The sequence below is a fragment of the Glandiceps talaboti genome, chromosome 8 (assembly GCF_964340395.1).
Source record: "Glandiceps talaboti chromosome 8, keGlaTala1.1, whole genome shotgun sequence".
Lineage (NCBI taxonomy): Eukaryota > Metazoa > Hemichordata > Enteropneusta > Spengelidae > Glandiceps > Glandiceps talaboti.
This window is the reverse complement of record NC_135556.1, coordinates 18,520,158-18,528,641: the sequence shown is the minus strand read 5'-3', so window position 1 is coordinate 18,528,641 and position 8,484 is coordinate 18,520,158. Positions and strand designations below refer to the sequence as shown.

Sequence of the window (8,484 nt, the reverse complement as noted above, 5' to 3'; positions counted from 1 at the left end):
TCTGTTGTATTAGGGACAAGCCCACAATGTCGCACAACCTCCACAAATGAATATCGTTCATTGAGGTCAATACCCCCTATCCCCTCCCCTACATGAATTTTCACAAGTGCGATACTAAACGTTCATATATGCAAAGTATGATGAAAACTGTAGTGGTCACACCACTAGGATTGATGTAATGTAAAAACATGATTGTAAACACATTAAAATACTACCAGAAACCCAGCACCGTATCTCACATTTGAAATAAATTGTTATCAACTTATCAACATCTCAGTAGTAAATACAAAAACTGTAATTATTGAAGGAATGAAAATTTTCTATCAAATTTTGGTTAGAAGTGCGAAAATGAAGTTCAGCAATCGCATTGATGCCAGGACCCCCCCCCCCCCCCCCACACACACACACACTAAATGTATGGTCGTCCCTTAAGTTACTTCAGGAATTGAACTTTAATAAGTATTTTTTGAGTGTAGCCAGAAGCACTCCAATGATATATTTCATATCACTTTGTGAACTGAGTATAATTTGCCTTCCCTGGCAGGTGTAGACATGCAGCCAATTTTAATATAAGGATATGCCACGTATCAAAATTAATACTGACATTTAATAGTTAGAAAGATGCTGGTACTTTCCATATCATACTATTTTTATGCTTTAATTATTCTATGTTGTGGAGGTAATAAATTCATTTTGACCTGAGTTGGTTCATTTCATGACAAGATTATATGTGCTGTTGTTATCAATTTGGCTGCTTTTTAATACCATGGGAATTTTATTTTTTGTCTATTTTTGCCTCAATCGGACTGGGAATTCAATACTAGAGAATTGGATAGGAGGGAAGCCATATTATATTGACAGTCTAATACCACTCAGTGACAAGTGAGAAAAAAAAAGAAACCTGCTAAAAAATGTACCGTCACAAATATTTTGTGAATGGAATATGTTTGCAAAATCTACATGTCTAAGTCTAGACTGTTTGTATTAGTAGTTGGTATACTTGCACAATAGTCACCTTTCCTAGATAGTTGGGGAAAAGGAGACTTGGCCAAACATATGACAACTTGGTCTAGACTAGATGGTGCACTGCTACCAAGCCTGTCAACAGTGCTGTAGACAACAAACAAAGCCAAGTACATGCACTTTGTACAATTGAGTACAACAGACAAATAAAGAAATCTCAACAGAGCAAATAATAGTCCAACCTGTAAACAACTTATCCCTGTATATAGTCATCCAAATCTCAACTGTTTATAAAAACACGTCAACATGACCAAGTCTGAGTTTTACATGTTGACATTGCAGATTCACAAGTTGATTTGTTGATGGGAAAACATGAAATGTTTTTTTTTTTGTGACGGATTTATTTTTAATCATATAATAATACTAAATAACAGGCATTTTAATATCTCAAGTCTACTTGTTTATTTCCTGGTTTCTAAACTTTATCACTGAAATCAAATTGAATTTTTCATAGTTACTGTAGTCGTGTATTTAAGTCTAAGTTTTAAAAAGTGCTCTCCAGCAGTTGTATACTAATGGCAAGGATGTGTTTAGATTTCAGATATTTTGTGTTCAAAAAGTTTGTTCAAGTACATTTAGTACAATTTAAGAAACTTTGTTTTTAAAAAAAAGTTTTGAGAGTGTTGTAAATAATAGGTAAAATCTACTTTAATAGCGCAGAGATTTGGCTACCTGACTCCACATAACGACATTGTCAAGCCAGATATAGCCAAGCCCCTTTAACTAAATCTACTTGAGTTCACAAGATTAAGCTTTTTAGTTACCGGGATTTTGCTGAAACCGGTGAAATAATCAATATATAGAAATGAAGTGTAATACTGAATTTCTTCTGTGTTCATTAGTGTTATCTTTCCTCTATGGACAGTACCACATCTGTAAATTCCTTGGGCCAGAGAAATAATTGTCGTCGGTTTTCAAATCTATCCTGCATTAAGTTGGAATTTATGATCATTAGATTTGAAAACCAATGATGAATTCATACAAAATCTCAGAATATATTATCATGAAATCTCAGAATATATTATCATGAAATCTCAGAATATATTATCATTTAGTTGTTTGTTGTCAGCTACAAACCCTATGTCAATATTCAAGATATGACAAGTACAGGGACAAATAAAATGTATTCTCTAATCTGTACATTTTTGAATAATCTAAATGAGCTTACAACCGAAATCCATGCTGTCCCATCTTACAGTATGGGTTCCTGGCTTTCTATCTGAACTTATGGGTTTTGACAAAACATACCCTATATTACCTGAACTTTACAGACATCTATATTTGCTTCACACACCAAATGCACTTGTACGGAGAATGAAGAAATGTAGTTTTCTTAGTGTATACAATAAAAGATTCTATTCTATTCTATTCTATTCCTAGTGTGGGTTCTAGGCTAACTAGCTGAACTTTACAGATACTGGGCTTGTACATGTATGCATTCAAAGTAGCTTGGAGAGGGGGACTTATAATTACAACAAAAGACTGCAATAAATTGACAATAGACAGTGGAGGGGACCCCTCCAATATCTATGCCTTGACTCTCTTTTCAAAATTACAGTTTACAATACAAATCTATACAAGAAAAGGCACAGTCAAGTAATAGTCAACAGTCTTGTGTTGTCCATGCAGTCTCAGCAAATCAGCTCAACTCATTAGTTAGCCAAGAGACTTGCATGTCCAATTACACTTCAAGACAATATTAGACAATACATAGAATGGCATATAGCATGTATGATAGACTAGTGAAAACAGCAAGTCTCGACGACACTCATTAGATAGTCTGGGACCACACTATTTTAAGACAGTCCTTTCAAAGGAAAGGCTGACCACAAAACATGGTCCCCCATTAGTTTGGGGATGAGAGAATGCATGATTCATTACCTTCAGACAAACAAGCAAGGTTTTACAAATAGATAGATAGATGTCTTGACATAAAACTTACTTGTCACAGAGTAAAATAGTTGAATGATGGACTATACAGAGTCACCAATTTTATATACAGTGGAGTGAAGTCTTATAGTTATAATAGTCTGCCTTTCAGTGTTTCACAAAGGATGGTAATTGGTACCTGTATGGTTGGTGGATTCCATTTCCTGAATACATCGGATTCGTATGACTTCACAGCAAATGAAACACTGGTATGATTACAGAGTATAGATTCAATGAAGCATACAGGAAATGAGGCTGGATATCATCAACTGTCTGACAACTACCTGTTGCATATGATACTATCAGTTGAATGTCAACAATGAGTCAGATATCACCAATGTTAAAAACAAATTTAATGTGGATTGTTAGATAATACACAGTTTGTAGCAGATAGACTCTAAGCTATTAAAGTATTTGCTGTTGTTTACACCCCTTTTACCACTCTAATAGATTCCAATTAAAAGAGACAACATTTTATGAACTTTTAAGCTATAATGATATCAAACCTGTAGAACTGTGAAAAGTGTCATGATATAATGTATATCATGACATAGGAATTATGAATTCATATTGTATAAGCCATTATACTGATAAGACTTCAGCAGCAAGGAGTTGGTTTTCAATATCAACTCTTGTAGAGGGTTGAATCCCGTACATGTCAAACACTGTGTCAACATTTTGATAGTCTACAGAATCGTTACGATTTTCACCTCCACTCACCATGTTGGCATCCAGAATAGCATTTTGAAAGCTAAAGGATATAACTAAATAACCTAAGAGTCCCTGCTTTTATATGTGGTAGAAATTATGATTTGATTTGTTTTTCGTCGAACATATCATGTGTTGTTTGTAAAGAGAATGTTTGTACAGTGTACCCATACCAATGTTTAATAGACTAGAGTCTATATAGTAAGGCATTGGTTTTTTTGAATCGGATCATTTTCAATGACTAGGCTGATCTCATTTTTAGCAAAATTTTCTGTGCTGAATTTTAAATTACCATCAAAAACTGGATTTAATTCCATTCGTGCAATTAGAGCATTAATATAAACTGATGATGTAATCCTGTCTGCAAAATAATTGGTGAGAACATATAGTACTGCTCCTATAAAGAGATATGGTAATTTTATGGCAATGATACCTATCAGCTATGCATTCAAATGAAATATGAATATTTCATACTGATGAAAATCAAATAATTTATTTTCAATTTTTTTGCATATTATGAACATAACTTGTTTTGATATTTTAATTTTCATATATGAGAATATATTCCACAACATTTTTTTATCGACTTGTAGTAACAAAGGCTTCTTAGGTCACTCATATTTTCCTTGCCAGAACGAAGAAAAATATCTGGGAATGACATCAAATTATGACCTACAGTGACCGCAAAATAAACTCTATATTTTCAAAAGCATGCAACTTAATAATTTAACTTGATCATGGTATAATATTATGCAACACCCAATTTACCTAATATATAATTCATGTATAATTAATATTAATGTGTCTATATTTTCATAAATATTAAATTGTATGATTCATTCTAACATGATCTGTATGTATTCCATGCCATGATCTGTTTACAAAAAGTCTCAGTGTACATCCATGGTTATTTTTAGTCTCTGGATATCCAATATTTCATTGACTTGATATCCCTTACATTTATTATATACTTACATTGCATCCTTAAGTATGATAATAACTGAATTGAATAATTTTCAAAAATTTTATCATTTTATTTCAGAATTTTCAATCCTCCCTTATACCTTTTGCATACTTTACTATGATAACTGAATATTAATAATTTTCAAAATTTGATTTTAAACTTTGTAATTGTAGTCAATTATATTCAGTACTTCTAAACTTTCACATAATGCCTCACAGTACTAGTAATACCTGAATTACATGCTTAATGTGTACCTTAATTTATAATATTTTTTTATTTTATCATATAACTTGTGATTCTAGAACAAAACGTAAACAATATTGTTCAGGATGTATTGTTCAACAATAGCCCAGAATCCATGCTTTAATTCCGAGATATTTCAATTTCTCACATCTACACTGTAGAACGGAAATTTCAGAAAAAGCATGAATTCCAAACTTAGCCACCAGTAAATACTGTTTTTAACAGTACCACAATCCTAACGGTATACTCTCTATTTGTTTGTTACGTCCACTCAGGATTATTTACATCTATTTTTAGTCACTGGTGAATGGTTTTGTTTGCCAGTTGACTTCATAATGAATTCCCAACGGCTGGATTACTGTCATGAATAAATCGTCAATATTTTATTCACTTTGTCAACATTAATGGGTTTATCTGCACCTGTGCTTTCAAACACACTAAATGACAAGTAAGTCGTTTTATGCAATATTTCAAAAGTTCCGAATACTGTCTTAATTTGAATCACAGCTAATTTTAATTCTCTTAATTTTACTGTTGATAATTGCCTGCATCAACTGTTGTGCTGGTGTAACCTTCAGAGATATACAGAATTTTATGGAAATGTCAAAAGTCTATAAATAGATATAAATAATACATGTCAGATATTACCAATTATATTTTCATAAAAGTATTTGGAAATAACGTATTCTACTGTAATTTCACTGAGGAAAGACAATATGTAAAATTTTAATTGATGTCTTAGTAATTCTCAGAATATTTTTTATTATAATTTGAGGTATAGCATCCTTAAATTGTACAAGATTTTAAATTTGCTTATACCTGTTCTGTGTTCTCCTATTTTTTGCATCACTTATTGCAGACTTTTTAAATTTGCTTTTAAAAAAAAAAAATTTTTTTTATCCAACACTACTAAATTCTGACCAATATTTCAGTGATGTGAGATCTATAGTGTTATGATCCAAAAATATCATAATTCAAAATTTTGATTTATTTCTACAAAAGTATAGCCACAGAGTTTAATATTTGGTTTTTAGTAAGCTATAAAATGAACTATAGTCAGACACAATGTTGTTTGGATTGTAATTATGATAACTGATACTTGGTATTTTTAATTTCAGTTCAGTTTGATACTATAATTGTCATGTAATGTCCTCTGTCCTGTTTTGATATGATCAACCTTTTGTCACCTTTCATCATATGATGTCCTCAAATGTTCATCAGCTAGGTAGATGATATGACTTTAATACACAGGTTACAAAAAATTAACTTTAAACCCACAAGCAGTTTAAAATTTTTTAGCATTGTGTTTTCAGTCTGTCTTGGTCGATGGTCCTCATCAGAATGACAAATTCCATAATATTCTATATGAATCCATGATGATGTCCTAATATCGGAGCACTAAGAGGATACATTACGTTAATTTCACTGATCCAACATATTTTTATTACATAATTTGTAAATACTGCCTTTTTAAATCTGAAAAGAACTCTATGCTGTGTTAAGTATGAATGACATTAAATCTATATTTGTGACTTCAACCATTAAACCTGACATGACATGATGCTTGAAACGCGTTAAAAACACCTACAACAGAATTTCTAGTTCAGAAACCATAAAGTGGCAACGTTTATTATATGCATGCATAACAGTAATGCAGGAAATTAGAAATCTAATTTCCAACAAATTAGTCAATTATTTCAATAACTGCTATCCATACAGTAAACATGGCATGAATACCTTATTAGACTGTGTAAATGTAAGGTTTAAGAATGATAATAAATTGGAATGATCTTTTTTAAATACCCTGGTAGTATTCTTTACAGTGAGAGAATAACACATTGCATCATTCTCAATGTATAAAAGCACACCCAATATCATGATATCAAGAACTGTCTTTTCATCACTCTTCAGAATGACATATACAGGTACACAACAAGTATAAGTCATAAATAAAAAAACAACTTATTTACCTGTAAAGGCCTGAGGTTGCCCTTAATAGGGCCATCTTTTTGGGCTGCTTTACCAGGAAAAGGAGGATGCTTTAGACGTTTTCCTTATATGGCTGTGTGCGGGAACTATACTGGAAACAAACTTGGAGAGAAATATAAAAGAAGAGAGGATGTGTTTGTAAGTAGGAAGGAGGAGGAGGTAAATCAAGTACAAAGCTTAGTGTAACAGCAAATAAGATTAATTGAGATATTGTATACTTAACACGGTAGATTATCCCATTAGTCATGGACAGGTCCATTGGATAATGCTGCACTGTGTGTGCGATACCTTGTCATGTACTATATTAGCCGTTATAGGGCTGACAACCAGTACAACAACCACTCTCACTGTGTTGACAGGATAAATGGTACAAACTGCCACCTGGTCAGCAATCAGGGAGAACTACATTTGCATAACAATAAGACACGGAACACATCAGACTGGCTGCGTAATATGCTGACATATACAACAACCACTTACCTATATCAATATTTCACTGACAGATCCCAGGAAGTTGCACACTTAACCTTGTTAATATATATTATATAGAAAATGCAATCTAGGACACTGTATTAATTATATATAGAAGCAAAAGTTATTTTCCATTAGTAGCAGCTATAGGCAGACAGACAGGCAGACTGCGTGGATGTAAAGTCTAATCTTAGACTATGACATTTACTCCTTGACTATTGCACCAACAAAGATTGGCTATAGAGATGAGATAATAGTCACATGTACATCTGGACTTTGGTTCTTAGTGCCAAAATTAGCATTGATGTTGATTAATGTTAAACCATGTCAAAAGTCAAGGCTTGAATAGGGCTCTCCGTATCTTAGCAACCGTAGTTTCCTCCTTCAGCAGTTTCACTAAATGCAAAGAATTGAAATATTGAATTTAAAAGGCAGCGATAGGGGTGGGGCAAAAGATATGTAGTGAGACATTATAAATTAAAATGCTTTAATTTGATTCATGAAAATTAGAGAATCATTTAATCGATGCACATAGCATAAATTGATAAGTTGAGAGTTTCCAACTGTCACCCATCAGTATTGTTCATTCTATGATAGACTACGATAGATAGAGCTGTTTATTTTGATCACACTAGTTTGTTATTATATTTCATATGATTTTGCAGTCAATCTTCACTTTGCTGTAGAGTATGCCTTGGAAAGACGGTCTTTAAATGTTTTCAGTTACTTTTTTGTTCAAGAAAATGCCAACCTATTCTCAGTTAAAATCAGTGAAAAACTTAAGAGTCACTACTGTACAAAGTTTTGAAACGGAACAAAGTCAAAGTGATATCAACATTTAGTCATTGTATAATCCATCATGGTCACTGAATACTGTGTCAACTTTATTAGCAATAAGAGATTGACACATGACAACCCCCCCCCCCAAAAAAAAAAAAAAAAAAAAAAAAAAATATTTAAAAAAATTTAAAAAAAAAAAATTAAAATTAAAAAAAAATTAAATTTTAAAAAATTCTCCAAAAGGACCAGAGACAATTATCCCCAAGGCACATTCTACCTTAACAAAGTTTAGGACAACATTTGCTCAGATATCAGATATCATAGCGAAGGTGTCACTCCCACTACATTACAGCGAACATGTTATTGTTTGATTGAAC

General features: G+C 32.4%; 1 protein-coding gene across 3 annotated transcripts in view; it reads right to left on the bottom strand.

Annotated features, from left to right (window-relative positions):
* The window catches only part of LOC144438413 (tripartite motif-containing protein 2-like), a 64,272-nt gene extending 57,070 nt beyond the window's left edge, over positions 1 to 7,202 (bottom strand). For 2 of the 3 annotated variants that reach the window (XR_013481059.1, XM_078127429.1), the window contains exon 1: positions 6,838 to 7,202. The gene's annotated coding sequence lies outside the window, so the exon portion shown is untranslated. The remainder of the gene's footprint in view (positions 1 to 6,837) is intronic. The other variant, XM_078127430.1, reaches the window with a different exon arrangement.
* Between the last annotated feature and the right edge of the window lie 1,282 nt (positions 7,203 to 8,484).